Source organism: Botryllus schlosseri, chromosome 7 (genome assembly GCF_051294905.1).
Source record: "Botryllus schlosseri isolate E-star chromosome 7, Bs_hap1, whole genome shotgun sequence".
Taxonomy (NCBI): Eukaryota; Metazoa; Chordata; class Ascidiacea; order Stolidobranchia; family Styelidae; genus Botryllus; species Botryllus schlosseri.
In genome coordinates, this window is record NC_137242.1 from 25,708,528 (window position 1) to 25,725,411 (window position 16,884).

The 16,884-nt window shown below is 41.2% G+C and overlaps 1 protein-coding gene across 1 annotated transcript in view; it reads left to right on the forward strand.

The window, feature by feature from the left end:
* Positions 1–16,884, forward strand: part of LOC145442916 (lactadherin-like) — a 165,478-nt gene that overhangs the window by 107,750 nt on the left and 40,844 nt on the right. The window lies entirely within an intron of this gene.

The following is a 16,884-nucleotide window of genomic DNA, read 5'->3' on the forward strand; positions in this document are numbered from 1 at the left end:
TTGTCCTTAACATTTTGGAAAATCTGTCCGTCTTATCCAGGATCTAGAATCAAGGTACGGGTCTGCCAATAGCAGTAGCCCTAAACATTTTGGAAAATCTGTCCGTCTTATCCAGGATCTAAAATCAAGGTACGGATGTTGTCCTTAACATTTTGGAAAATCTGTCCGTCTTATCCAGGATCTAGAATCAAGGTACGGGTCTGCCAATAGCAGTAGCCCTAAACATTTTGGAAAATCTGTCCGTCTTATCCAGGATCTAATATCAAGGTACGGATCTGCCAATAGCAGTAGCCCTAAACATTTTGGAAAATCTGTCCGTCTTATCCAGGATCTAATATCAAGGTACGGATGTATATCCATTGTGGATACTGCACTTTTTGTTGCCATCTTGTTCGACGCAACGCTTTTAATATCTTTTCACCATTTTAGTTTGTCAAACATTCTCATTAGGGTCCGAGCCCAAGTCCAATCCAACTACTTCCTCATGGTACACACGACACATGACGCGTGTCCATTTAAACTACTTCCTCGTGTCACATACAATATGAGTTGAGTTTTTGCAGTAGCACTCTGGCGGTCAACCGGCTGCATGTATTATGTGCGGTGACAGTTCTCGGCAGCTCACATTTGAGCGCAACACCGGCTGAATAAATAAACAGCCAACGATAGCGCCCAAAATGAAGCAACCTAGTAAAAGCCTTGAAACCTATTTCCCCCCACAAAGGCATTTTTTATTGTTTTATAATTATTTATTTTTTTTTAATGATTTTTATACTCCATATAACTTTTATCTTTGGTTTTCGCTTTCGTAATTTTTTATATATTATGTACATGTTTTAGAATCTATTGATTTTTTAATTTTGTTCGCAATGGGTTTTCATTTTTAAGATTTTTTCTTAGTGGGTATTATACTATGATGCAATGCGCGTATATACACACTTTAATATATCTCTCCACCCCAGCCTTCCCCCTTTTTTTACAGGGAATGTCAACAGTCACATTCCTTTCAGCACACTTACAACGTGTCGAATGGGGGACGAGGTCTTCTCATAGTTAACCAAAGTGTTATACTGGATAGGAAGTGCCGAGAGCCGTGCTCATCATTTACTTACATTACGCCATCACGTGAGCACCTGATAGGCTTAATTTTCCCCATTAATATAAACCGTCAGACACTCAAAAAGAAAACACCTCTTACCATTTGGTAAGTGCCAAGCGGTGCCATTGGTATCCATCGAGTGAGAGGGGTGCCGAGAGGTAGGGATGGGAGAATGTCTTCTACATATATTTACATTAGCGATTTAGATATAGTAAATTCAATATTCTTATGAAATTTTTGATGTATTGTGCGTCCGTCACGATCGCGATTTCAAACAATTTATAATATATATACACATAATATATAAGCAGCAATTTAAAACACTTTGATGTCTCATAGTTATATCACCAATATCTCGCGGAGCCGACTGTAGCGAGGACTAAAAAAAAAAAGAAAAATATATATACGTAAATTGGAGACTCAAATACTATTAATAGATTAACAAAACTTTTCATAATGTAAATAGGGTGATTTTTCACGGAGCAGGGGGTCTGGGAATGTAATCCGCTTTTTGCTACTATCTTCTCCTTCTTATGACGATTTTTCGGGTTGACGAGCGATCGCAATTGGACCACACTAGTCTCGTAAATGATTGTGGCTTTAAAACAAATCATTCACTACAATGTGCGTACCCAATTGCATTTGTACCTTGCGATTTAATATAAACACTTTGTGTAACAGACAATAAATGTAAAACAGACTTTCACTGAAGACAAAAAATGTTCTATACTTATTCGAAAATTTATTTTTGTATATAAGGTGGAAATTGAGCAGCTTGCATTCGAGTAATTGAACTATCCGTAGTCCCCGAGATGTTATTTCAGGATCACACTTAGCGATTCAATCACAATACAATGTCCTTTACTTTCTGGAACTTAACATAAATTTTGTGTATCGGTATAATAAATCCGTTTATATAATAAATGAAATACAAGAATACAGCTTCTACTTCAGAGCTATTCTCCAGTTACACTGCATTCTGACTCAAATTCTTTTTCCGTTAAGTTTAGCTTGACAGGGATGCCGAATTATTACGTTTGTCCTAATTCCCTATCAGCTATAGCCTTATTAATTTAGTTGTCCCGGCTTGTCTGGCAGTCTAAACACTACCAGTCCGTTACAGAGACAAGATACTGCTTAAATAATGGAGATTACTGCACCAGTCCAGTGGCCTAATATGGCTGATCAATTGATCATTTATATGTGGCATTCTCGCCAGTTCTGGTATCTATCAACTACGTAATTAGGAGATTTATACTGAAGTCCCAGCTGTCGTTAGTTACTGACTTTTATTGCATCAGATAATCCCATCAATTCCAGACTGGTACGGGTCTGTATTAATTTGGTGGGGCATCTCTTCTTACTGCAACCCACCCATATCCACGACCGATATCGAACCATTATTATTTGGAATGGGCCATATAGGATCTTATGCGAATTTCACACTTTACTGGCATAAATCCGGGGAAAACAAGATCAATCGTACAAATGAGGTGCTCGGTCTAGTACAGGGGTTCCCAAAGGTGGGGCCATGGCCCACTGGTAGGCCACAGAGTATTTAGAGAATTTCAGAATTAATGCAAGTTTAGCAGAGGTGGTCAAAGCAGTCAAGAAAGCTACTCAAGCAGAAGCAGAAGAAGCAACGAATAAATCCACTCAAATACGGGTGGAAGCACTTCCCACATAAGCAACCCGAAACCTACCGAAGCAGAAGCAGAACCGGTTGACCTTAAAAGTACTCAAGCAACCAAGTAGTTGTGAAAACGATCCTGATTGGATGGATTATATAAAAGGTGCAAATTGAGCTATGCGATAGTTGACGAGCTTGATTCTTATTGCCGCATACTGGCAGGTATCCAATTTTCGAAAGTATAAGCACTCGTCCACATCATGGGATGAAAATAATCGTATTGATAAGAAATACGATGCCAACCCTCTGTTTTCTCGAACGACACGTTTTGGAATATAGCCTGGTATGGCGCCATCCCCCATATTACAAGGGTGGTAGCTTAGTCGAAGAACAATACGTAGAAGTTGTATCGGATACGGCGTAAACACCCTGCACGATTAGTAAACGTTAATATAGAACATGGTGGACCGTAAAAATGCCATATTGTGTAGCCTTATTTCCAGAAATTAAAGGCATTACTACTCTTGATTTTATACTTCAACATGTATGTTATCCGTACAAAAGAACTGATAATAATTATAACTCAAAATATATGATACTGGGAATTGAAAGTGAAATATAACTACTACTTCTAAAAGCAGAATATGTATCTCATGTCTTAGTCCAGAAAGTTTCAAAAGTGGTACACTAAAACAGCTCCAAAACTAAAAAAAGTCAAATTCCGCTCTTCCATATTAGGACACGCCATGGACATACTCAGTGGCGGCTCGTGACAATATCGGGTGGTGGGGCAAGGGCTGCAAGCGACTTTTCATTAAGATGACGTCACAATGGCTTTTTCCAACGCAAACAAGTAACTTAATGATGGTACGGTAACATGAATTTGCCGGCAACAGTGATTCCAACGTATGTGCCACGAGGGTCCGCCGGTGAGTTGTGACTTGAAGTGTGGTAACTGCGTAAACGGCGTACGGAACAAAGATTCAACACGGTTCATGTTCGCACCAGACCTGGAAATGACTGGAAGGGTCAACGAGTTCGGACAGATACGCAATTGTTATCTCATAGATTGGGCTTGTCATATTGAATCCAAAACATCATTCTGAAGAACTAAGAATAGCAGCCTCGGAAATTCGGTCTCGGTACAGCATAGGAGATTTTGGCCTTGAAACTGGGGACTGTAACACGACACATACGGCTTTATTACTGTCTATAGGTCTGCTGCGAAATCGCCTTTGGAAAATATATTACCGAATAAATACGTGGATGAAAGCTTTAAACTTAGTACACTGTTACATGACATCATCGATCAGTGGTGTCATGGCCCTTTTCGGCATGGTACACTGTCAAAATTAATGCGAGCAGACCAACACCGAATTTTGCGCAAAATTTACTGAGGAATATGCTGATCAAGTGATCAGCTGTTAGCCGCCATCGAAAACGAAATAGCTATCGCGCTTGACAGCAGGGGTTTTGAGAAAATGGCTTGAAGGCCACAATTTCACGGTGAAATTGACATTGGAGAATGTAATATCAAAGTAAATATTTGAATGCAAACTGAGACTGATGTCATCATCTCAGTTAACGTTACCGCAGATACACCGGCTTTTGCGTGAAATCCGCAATGCGTTGTATGCTAAAGTGTCAGATCGGAGCACATCTCTACCATACCCGACCTTGATAACGAAATCAACGCCCTAATCACCGAGTGTCAACCTTGAGACTTGGCACAGCGTTCGATACTAAAACCAAGACATACCACGCCAAAGCCTACGACGGATCTAGGTAAGGAGCATCGTTAAAATCAATAGATACCAATACCGGCTTTGCGTATATTCTGTTAGCGATAAATGACGAGTCAGCTCCCACTCGAATTAGGAAACGAAATCACCACAAACACAGTTCAGTGACAAACTTGAAACTTGGTACAGCGTTCGATACCAATCATTAAGACTTACCGTGCCAAATTTCATAACCGATCTCAGTATTGAACATCGTCAAAATCAATGGATACCAATACCGGCTTTTGAGTAAAATCTGTTTGCGATACATGACGGATCAGCACACACTCTACTTCGGAAACTGAATTTCCACCCTAAACTTTAAGTAGAAACCCTGAAATCTGTGGCAGTGTTAAACACCACCATCACGACATGACATACCAAATTTCAAGAGTTTTCATGGTGTGAAACACCATCAAAATCGACCTATACCAGCAAAGTCGACTAAACGCATATTACGGTAATCGAGTTCAGATACAGATACGATTGTTACATCACACCCTAGGGGCGACCAGGCATATTTGCTCCGGTTGCTCGGCCATTTTACGAATAGGAGAGGGTAAATCACCGTTTCTTTATTGTGCGCGGCTTTGAGAGAATAGACAGTGAAAGCTTGTTATGAGCGCTACCGGGGCATGCCCCGGCTAGGCATTCGCAAAGCGAAAACACGGAAGAGAATTCGATTTTCGCAAAGACTTCGCTATGTATGGGCATTTACAAGCGAAAGGACAAGAAGACGATTTTCGCTGTGATTTCGGTATATATAGATTGGTGTGCGTCTATAAATGGTAAAGAATAGTTATTGAACAGAATATTAGGTGGGGCAATGTCCCAGTTGCCCTATAGGACGAGCCGCCACTGGACATACTAGATTACGATATGAAAAGAAAATGCTAGATTTCGAAACATCAGTTTCAAACGTTATGATAAGCCATATGTACTGTGGGGAATTATTTCAAATGGGCGAAGGGCAACAATGTGGTGTAAACGGAACCACGCCAACCCTCCACCTAAATTGCATATTTACCGATACTTCCGTGAAATCACACTGGCAACTCCGTATCCACCGCGCGCGAAGCGTGACGAACTTTTATGAATATACAATTGAACAGTATATTCATATTGAAATGGACCCGAATATTTTTCGTCAGGGGTAATCGTCAGCAACGAGTAGAGAATTCGAAAGAACAGCGTATATCAACCATCGTAACACGAAATATTCCGTGAAAACAGCTCCGAGATTCCTCAGGCTGTCTTCCTGGTTGGAAGATGGAACTACTTTTACTTGACAAACTAAAAATAGCAAGCAGATCACTAAATATTAAGAAGCAGGAGTAGAGAAAATCAGACCTACTTGGTAAGTACCAGAAGTAGAGGAAAACCACTTGAGTACTCCGAAAAGACAGAAGTACCTTGTGACTGGCCCTCTCCGGGGCCGCTAGTTTCTTGCACAAAGGCCAGGAAGATTTACGAACGATTGCGTGGGCCACTTGAATGTTGATGATCTTCACCGAATCTGGTACTGCTGGTCCAATGACTTCGTTACAGGATGCCAATTCGTGACCCCCATGCTGTCCTCATTTGACCATCCGAAAATTCGTTTGCTGTCTTGGCTTCTCGACATATTTTGCGGAGCATACCAAATCTCATCTTATTTTATAGTTTTGTCTTCCGTTTTCACATGCTCCGACAACCATTCCATGTTAAACGAATCGCACTTCTTTGTTATTTGGCTTGGTCAGTAGGTAAAAAACTACCCATCCGTTTTGCCAAAATAAAAGCGGTCAGTATAAACAGTGCTAAGCAGAATTAGCTAGTATTCACTCAACGTTTGCCACACAGGCAAGCATCTAGCCAAAACACTTGTAGCGACAGTAGTTATGTAGATCGGTCGCATGGTGCCATGGGGCTCTTATGGGCGGGGTGGTGACGCGCCTGAAAATCGGGGGTGGTGATGCGCCTTTTTAGACCCCCCTTGCGGCGGTGATGCGCCATGTGTTCTTATGGGTGCGGTCGTGATTCGCCTTTTCGGCTATAGGCTGCGGCGGTGACGCGCCAGAAAACCCGGGGTGGTGACTCGCCTTTTTTGCTATAGGTGGTGGCGGTGAGTCGTATTTCATGTATTCTTACAGGGTCTCTGCTGATTCACCACGTGTTCTTATGGGCGTGGCGGTGATTCGTACTTTCGAGTATAGGCATCTCTCGCGTGGTGTTGAATATGTACGAGTCACCAACAATAACCGCGCAAACGGAAACGCTGTTTGTTGTGAGGATTAAGCAGTGCGACCTATATTTCGAATGACCTGCGCGCTGAATTGTTGCCCATACAGCTGTGTGCTACTATCGCTTGTTACACTAATCCATTCAGTACAAAATAGTTTGATCGTAAATTATTATATATGATGTCGTGGTTTAGTCGTACCAAATGACCGATCGTGTTCTCTTTCCTCGCTATTGATTGCTACCTGAATAATACTTTCGGAATATTCCGCTGTTTCGCGCCTACAGAATAGTCTGCTGTTCACAACCACAACAAGAATCACAAGTATACACATTTACACATTCGTTTATTACTCTGAAATCAAACTCTTCACAAAAACACGTACAATCGTATCATTCACTTTTTTATCATCGCCAAAATTATCCAAGTATTCCTCGGTTGAAAACCCTTGAGCTCTTTTTATCAAGAATGCGATAGCATGATCTCCACACACATCTGAAGTTTTACTCTGTAACTGTTTCCCAGTCACTGAAAATTCATCCGACTCCAGGAATTCGATTATCTGAGGTTTTAGTGGTCCGAAGCCTAGCGAATCATGAAAATGAGTATCGTCATCTCTGTATATAGACACCCAGTGAGATCCAGGCAAACTCGATTCGTCGTAATTAATGGTGATAGCGAATTTTCCGCTAGTTGGTTTCTTCGGTAACTGATCTACTGGATAAGTTCCTAGATATAGACTTTGTGTGTCAGGGTGGTTATAGAGAATATCATCGATCTCAGACGTATTCATATTTCGACGACTTGTCTTTTTTGATTCAGCTGTAGAAGATGTTGAAACTCCTTCAAACATAACAAGGTTACGGAGGTTGGTAAAGGCTTCGACGTAGTCAAAACCAGATGCACAGTTCCTGTCTTATGAAGTTGATAACATCCCAAACTATTATCGGGTGTCAAATCAAACACAAAAAGAGTGTATCCGTTGACATAATCTTTGCGTGAAATATTTAAAGGTGCCTCGGATTCCCAGCGACCTGTCTGGGAGAATAGTGTCATATAACCTTCCAGTCCGCCGTGTTTATCAAAATCGAAATGAAATTCGCGTCCGTTAATTTGACGCCCATCCACACTTAAAGAAAGATTTTGAACATCAAAGTGTTTAAAGTTGAATGGGTTTTTGGTTCGAACACCGTTAAATGTCGTGGTCTCGACTAAACCAATTACGATCTTCTTTGGCATGGTGCCGCTAACTAACTCTCTATCAATTTTCGACAAGCCCGCGGCGAATGTATGAGTCGACATTTGTAAGCGTATCCAGGGGTACTTGGCAGTATTCTTCTGTAATACAGACTTGTGTGCTAAGCTTACACTTTCAGCGATCTTCATCTGTTTGACATACACCTCCATTTCGAGTAAAACAATTTGTACATCTTCCGCATCACCAAGCAGACAGAAATTATCTTCGTTACGTGTAAATTTTAATTTCATGTCGACATTATCCAACATACATCTAGACTGTTCAAAAAGACCCATTCGAATTTTTCCGATCAACTCTAACGGAGTGCTGTTTTTTGTAAGGTCTTTTCGTTTAACATATCCAGTATTCGCTGCACCAAGAACATCCATAGATCCAGCGACATCTTTATAAAAACCTTGTCCTTGCACAAAACTCTCCGAGGCACCATGTGTATCATTCAACAACCGAGAGATATAAGCTTTGTACGCATGACAATTATCCGAATTTGTGATAACCTCATTTGAAATAGTTACATCGATTTGTTTGAAAAGAGAATCCAACATGTTATTGACCAGGCCCACTTGTGTATCGTTTGCTAAATCAGTTCCATCACGTTTAGTGAGCTTCAAACGTAATCTCAAGAACGTGTTTTGTAGATCCATATATCGATCCGTCCTTGGTAATTGTACTTCCATGACATTACCTAAACTATGGGGTTTGACGACGACATATTGCGATTCCTCAATACTGGTTTGTGTGTGGGGTATACTAAATATGTTTAATCCCGAGTTATGACATTCTCTGGAACCCGCGTGCATCAACATAGTTCTTAGTCGAATATATCCTGTTGTTTACGACGACGTTTGGATGAAGTGTTCTTTGACTTTGTTTTTTTCCTTTTTATAGCTTTCGGGGTTAAAATTTTATCAATCACTCGACCGCCAGCTTGTTTACTTCTCTTGACAACACTAGACTTGATCGAGTTACCCCGTAATAGATCTCTCGCTATTTCACCTCCAGTCCGTAACAATTGACCACCGGCGTATTTCGCAATAGGTGTCACTAAACGACCGAGTGATTTAAACAAACTCCCGATACCGGAACCGGCTTGAACTCCACCACTAAAATATCCATAACCATCGCCTGTCTGGTTATAATGACGATGGACAGAATGATGATCACACGTGAAAACAACTTTCATAATCGCTTCCTAATGTTAAATGTAGCTTGCAATGAACGACTTATTATATTTATAGGCTCCCCAAACTCATCCCTGAGGTAAAGACATACAGAATCTACAACATCTTTTGAAACAGGGAAATAATACGGATTTGTCGCTACCCAATTATGCGTGACATCACCAGGTGTCAGCGGTATAACTCGTAATAAACGCGCTAACGTATCTCCAAGTAAGTGAGGGTGAATAATATCGCAATACACAAACAAATATTGACCAATCGCCGGTTCGGTTAAAGTGAAATCGATCTCCATGAGGGCTAATTCACAATATCTCGTCGGGATGTTGTTGATGGTGAGTAGTCTGTGTTCAAAATCAACACCAAGCATAGAGGTGGTTAACGTCACTATTTTCATCGTGCGTGGAGTGTCAATGTGGTCTCTATATCATGTACTAACTGACCGCATTGGTCCCGGATGGTGATTTTTATATCGCGGACGTGGTTAATCGACACTGGGAAATAAAACGGTTTTTCATATACAACTTCTTGTCTCATACACGTCTCGTTATTTACTTGGATCACACGAAGCAATTGACTCATGTAATCACCCACCGGATGATGTCGTAGTACATTCATATACACAAAAAGATATCTGAGGTGGGGTTGAGTTGGTTTAGGTTTGATCGACGTGACATTACATACTGGTGTCGACACTTGATCAACTACACTGAAATAATTCGTGAATATATCTGTGGGGTGGAGTGTGATACGTTTCGAGTAACGAATTCGGAAAAGTTCATCGTTGATTCTTTCGGTGAAACAGTGTTTGAAACTTTCAGATAATATTCTTCGCGTCAACTCGAGGTTGTTTGCATAATTCCCAAGTGGTGTTAGGTACGCTTCTACTATTCGATCTTTCTCATTATGTAGCTCCCAGAGTGCTTGATCACGATTGATTATAATTCGATCAAGAGATTCACTGACAAAACTCATATCCACCAACGCAAGCTCATTACAAATAATTTCATTCGGTAACACCACCGAGAATTCGCCTTTGGTGCCAGACAACGTGATGTAACTCATATTGAATCAACAGCTCTACGACGGAAGCGTAGGGTTACTGTCACTGGTGCTTTTCGAAATTTAATAGGGTTGCCAGCTGCGTCACGTAGATAAATTCGTATCGTTCTAAAATTGTTTCTCGCTAAAGCAAAGAAGTATGGTTTTGGGAATATGTTGATTTGGTTTTCATTCGGTTTAGCGGTTACAGTAACCACCCGTAAAAGTTGTTGCAGTTTGTTACCGTGTGGTCTTGGTTGTATCAGATCACAATACACATAAACCTTATCAATCCGTTCCAGCTTTATCCCAGGTGTAAATATAAATTCTACCACTCCGCGGCGACGAGACACAACGCGTCTAAATGTTATTGTGTCCAACACAGAACCAAGTGGTATCAGTCCGTAAGGCTCGGGTGAATCATGCGCGGTATGGGGTATGTGTTTGACGCTAGAGTCTGCGATATCGGTATTTATGGATGCAGCTCGCTTGTGTCTTTTTTTACTCGTGACTAATCTTCTGAATGTGATTCTAAAGTCACCGAATCCTTGTAAAATGAAAATGTCCCCCGTGTAATATTTCTCGTACGATTCTAACATTTCACCGATGCTGTAATACGAACCTTCGGGAATATAATACCGTTCGGTGTATCCATTCGCATCGACAAATCCAAAACCTATACTTTTCGCTGTCACTTCAATTCGCGGCTGGAAATCATGGGGGAAGGTCAGCTCACATAATCCTAGCTCATGGCGACTCATTTCTAATTCTTTGTAAAGTTCCGTTTGAAAATCTGTGCTAGTATTCGGAAATTTATCCAAACTCGCATTCGAAGGTAGAGTCAACAACATTTTATTGTTTCTTTCAACATATACGGTGAGGTGATGGATTCGGTAATAAATATCCAAGTGAAGAAGACAGTAGCGTTAAATATATTTCACGATCCACCCCGACAGAAATTTGATATAACGAAAACACGATTACACACACTAACATACAAATCTGTACAATAAACACAATCTGGTTTTTCAGACTGTTCGAGACTTGACCCACGCGAGATGAGGCGGAATCAGAATCCATAGTTTGGTTGAACAACATTTTCAGCGTCTATTTATACAAATCCGAGACCCAGGAATTAAATTTAGATGGGTAACCCAACCATTTTACAAGATATTGCGTTTTCTTTCCTTTCTTGCGAGTAGACAGGATTTTCTCGATATTATAAATATTATTATTTTTAGTTATTGGTTGTAATTCTTCACGTTGGAATCTACCGTCTATAACTTCACCGTGGTAGTCTTTCAACTGATAAGTAGGAGGGTCACCTTTACGACATTGAGATACGAAAAAGATTTCTTCGGTCCAACTCGCCAAGGCACTTTTTACAAAATTACCACGTGATTTCGAAATCCTGACTGGTGTACCGATAGTTAGTTTGGGTTTTTTAGGGGTCATGTCGCCGTATAACCTATGGAAAATTTGTTCTTGATTTGAATAATCAACATCCGCTGGAGGACACCCTATAGCCACGTGAAAAGTAGTGTTATACCCCTGGCATATCTCGGACAGGACATTGACATAATTCAAAGTCTTATTATGCGTGAAATAACGGTATAACACTTGCTTCACAGTACGAATAACACGCTCGCATATCGATGCTTTCAGTTCACTATTTGTATGAAAATGTCGCACATTGTTCTCTTTTAAGAAAGTCTGAAACGCACGATTAGTAAACTCAGAACCCTGATCACTTTGAATAACATGAGGTATACGATCCTTAAATATTTCCTTGAATCCACGAATAATACCTTGCGAGGTTTTGTTCTTGAGTGGATGCAGATATAAAAATCGGCTGAAACAATCGATCGTCACCAACACATATTTAAAATTATCGTTTTCTTTTGAAAGATTTTGCATATGCATGAGATCGGTTTGATACTGAACACCAAGACCCGACGTAATCACTCTAGGTCTCTTAAATTTCTTTCGATATGGAAAATGTTTTGTGTACGCGTCCTTGCTCGAAAGAAACTCCTTGACTTTGGTTCTATTCCGCCCTCTAGAGAATACGTATGCACCGCGGTAACTACCAGGTAGCCCTGGTGTGAAATACTTAGTATGGCTCCCATCCGTATCGTCTCGGGGTCTTGGGTGTACGACCGCTTTTCGTCTTGGCATGTTGAGTCTTTACTTTGCTTCGTTGGGTACTCGGTGCTGGTGAGTGGGGTTTAGGAATCCTTGATGGTTCACCCTTGATCAGGCGTCGCAGTGCGTCCAACTCACTAGCCGAAAATAGATTCCTTTGTTCTGATATATCGATTTTCATCGGTTGATTCAATGTGTCGTGTTTTGTTTGATAACGATTTAGTGCGTCGTTATATAAGGCTAATTTTCGTTCTTGGGGTATGTTCATCTGTAATATGTCACTCATACATTTGTCGATATCCAAATCCAATTTCTGAACGTCAGCTCCGTTGATCGGGCTCGGATTTATGAAGATTTTTTTAAAAGAAGTCATTTTTTGAAAAGATTACCGAGTAAACCAGTGACGACGGGTAGGATGCTTGATAATAGAGTCATAAACATACCCCCATTCTGATTGACCATACGTTTTTTATGTCGAATAGGGATGTCTTTCCTGACAAGTCGACGTAAACTACATTTATGAACTGATAGTCGCTTTCTTTTATACTTTGAAAGAGGGATGTTGCCGTTTAAAATGTTCTTTGTACAATCACATATACACTCGATCAATTCTTTGCTGGCTCCCGATATAATTTGCTTGCGTATCTCGGGTTTACTTTTATGTAGGAACTCTAGTGTGGGTATATGCCGCCGTGTCCGAGCTGGTACCTTGGTCATTTTGAGTTTAAAGTCGTCTCCGCGCTTGGCTATTTATACCAGTGGGCTATAAACCACCATGGTTTCACCAGGAAATATATTGGTCATAACTCGGCGATTTTCAGGTGCTTCTTGTGTGAGATCGAGGAATAAATAACTATGAGGTTGTCTAGCAGCGTCACGATAAGCCTCTGTTAAAAATCTAGAGTTTGGGTACATTTGTCGACCAAGAAAACTGATCTGCTGTTGGTCGCGCGGATTCTTGAAAATCACCATATACGAGCTTGAGAGACTCAAGTCACGTGCTCCTTTACCCTTGTGGTACAGGTTCTGCGTGATATAGCAAATTGATTTGGCTGAATGATGAGAAAATCTTGTAAAGTAGTCTGCAATTTTCGCGGTCTCAGTCATGAAATCATCCACTATAATCAAGGTGTCTTCAGAGCAAACCTTCAACTCTTCTAAAATATCTAGACCGGCGTGAAATTCTACATTATGCATCGTCTTGAAAACTTCCTGATAATTATTGTAACAATATACGACCCTGGATACACTTGGTTTAATCATTGATGTGGCATGCCTGATCAGCTTTGCAACAAAAGTAGTCTTCCCACTTCTTGAAGGACCACTCACAATACACGCGAATGGGTGGATCAATTCCATCGTTTGTTGTTTATTGAAAACTCGATAAAGTGTATGTGTTTATATATCAACAAGGTTGGGAATATCCACTGTTGTAGTCGTCTTGTTCTAGTGGAATATATAATCCCCGTAGAGTTCGATTTAACAATTTTCCACGGGTTATGAAATCTTCATCTATCCCTCGTAATTTCGTCAGTGGAAGTTGTAGTGTTACGAACGCTTTATTCAGGTTGTCAAGCAGCTGATTCCAATCTGTAAAATAATAAATCACATAAGAGGATTCATAATACGAAAGGATTCATAGCGCTTTAAAATCTAACAGTGTTACTATACCAAACTATAGACCTTACCACGGATCACAAGTTTTGGTGGTCTGCTTTTCATCAATCGGATATCATCGACGTTGGGAGTTGTTTGGTAGAACCAAGAATCATGAACTGTGGTAATTCCCGCTCCAAGGTAATCATCTCTACATGTAAACCATTAAAATCTAACGACATGACAGACTTTAGATAGGTAATAGTGTTATCCATCTGGAAAACAAATGATACATGAACACACAATACAAATAAATCACATCAAACATACAGTATATACAAATAAATTAAAGTCGCACAAAATATATAGAAGTACACCACAATAACATTCAACGCCGTGACTTCAAATTTTCACGTCGGCGTCAAATTCGTCTCATCACCCAAAAGAGGTGGCGTTAGCCAATATCTCAAAGGTATATTCATCGATGACAATAACGAAGAGATATCTTTCACGTGTTTCAATCGTGATTTGTTCGGGAACATTGAGAAAGCATTCACCAAACGAAAAAAACTCATGGTCAAATCCGGTTGGGTTCAAATCGATAAATTTACTGGAAAACCCGCTGTATTACTTGGTCGGGCTTCGTCAGTAACTCTGCATGGAAAATCGAGACATACGACTGAAGAATACCCATTATTGACCTGTGAATCGGTATACGGAAATAAAGATGAATACGTCTCGATCGCCGCTACTTGTGTTTCTCGAGAGGAGAAGATGGTCAATTCTGGTGCCGGAAAGGAGTTGAAATTATACGGTTTTACATTGAAGGATGATACTGGCGAGGTGGTTTTGGATCAATGGAACAAAGCCTCGCTCGTACCCGGGAAGAAATATCAACTCACTCGTGTTAAAAACTGTGTCGGCAGCTTGAAAATCGATCAGTTAACTAGACTTGTCGAATTGAAAGAATAGTTTGCATATTTGTATACCACAATACAATATTTCATTTTCACGTACAATGTATGACCTATGTGTTTCGACAACTGGGTTAGCGCGGTGTTGTTCTACTGATCGAGGTGTGAAAATTGCGCTATCGCGATGAAGTTGCGACTGTGAACAGCAGACTATTCTGTAGGCGCGAAACAGCGGAATATTCCGAAAGTATTATTCAGGTAGCAATCAATAGCGAGGAAAGAGAACACGATCGGTCATTTGGTACGACTAAACCACGACATCATATATAATAATTTACGATCAAACTATTTTGTACTGAATGGATTAGTGTAACAAGCGATAGTAGCACACAGCTGTATGGGCAACAATTCAGCGCGCAGGTCATTCGAAATATAGGTCGCACTGCTTAATCCTCACAACAAACAGCGTTTCCGTTTGCGCGGTTATTGTTGGTGACTCGTACATATTCAACACCACGCGAGAGATGCCTATACTCGAAAGTACGAATCACCGCCACGCCCATAAGAATACGTGGTGAATCAGCAGAGACCCTGTAAGAATACATGAAATACGACTCACCGCCACCACCTATAGCAAAAAAGGCGAGTCACCACCCCGGGTTTTCTGGCGCGTCACCGCCGCAGCCTATAGCCGAAAAGGCGAATCACGACCGCACCCATAAGAACACATGGCGCATCACCGCCGCAAGGGGGGTCTAAAAAGGCGCATCACCACCCCCGATTTTCAGGCGCGTCACCACCCCGCCCATAAGAGCCCCATGGCACCATGCGACCGATCTACATAACTACTAGCGACATAAGTGGGCGCCTGTTACCGCAAGTACTATAAACGGTGAATCGTAATTTTGTGCGACCCTCTGTGTCGTCACAATAAACCCGTGCACAGTATATGACGACATACCATAGATTACTGGGAAGCTTAGGGTCGATTCCTCAGCCCGTGGTCAAATTATCATGTAATTACTGAATAAGTAATCAGACCATATCCCATCATGCACCCCACGGATGCCGATTCACTGTCAATCAGTAAATCAATGATTAGTGACGCATCTGAAGCCGGTACCTAGGAAACGGCGTTGCGCCGTTTGTTACGTCATTTTGCAGTTGCCGAATTCTGCGATGTGCGCCTGTGCGGTGCTTTACTTCAGAATGTTATAAAGTACGAAAACGTCTCTGCTGTCCCATAATTCCGAACACGAATTTGTAATTATTTGACTCTTGTTGTTGGCTTGTAGAAACGCATGCTTGCACTGTATTACACTCATAATACTTTCCTGGTTTAGGTTTTTAACGACTTTTGCGTAAAATCTGTTTTGCGCCAGCCTAGCCGATTGGAGGCAGGAATCCCTACTGTGATCGCCTTTGGTCTATCAGTCGCCTTCTTTTCACAATAATCAATGCAGCTTACATTTTCCGTGCGTAGAGACCGTTTCAGCACTGCGTATCTGCGCACATGCGCAGCTTAGAGGGAACATTGGTTGTAACTGATATTTAAACCACCAAGTTCCCAAATTAGCGGTCAAGCCAATCTAAGTTTTGATTAGCTTTGCAAGTTGACTGCAAATTGCCTGGATAATCTACTTGATATCATAACCAGTGTTGGGAACTATATGCCGCCTTTAGTTGCATTCATCAACGTGATTGCATTCTACTCGCCCCCCGAAATGTAAATCGTGTCGTAAACCCCTCCGAACCAAGAAGCGAACACCGAGCAAGTACATCCACCGCAGGGTGTCGATCGCGCACCGTCACGTTGATCACGGCTAGCTCATGCGGGCCGACTGCGTAACTCCAGTCTACAAGCAACACGTCTTCTGTTATCCCCATTAATTCAGACGTATACCCACTACGTCATCGCGTACGGCTCCAACACACACGCACCCTGTTGATTCTTAAAGCCTAAAGCGTAGATGCAAGAGTGGTTTGCAGGTTCAATTGATCATTTCACAACCTAGCAGACCTCC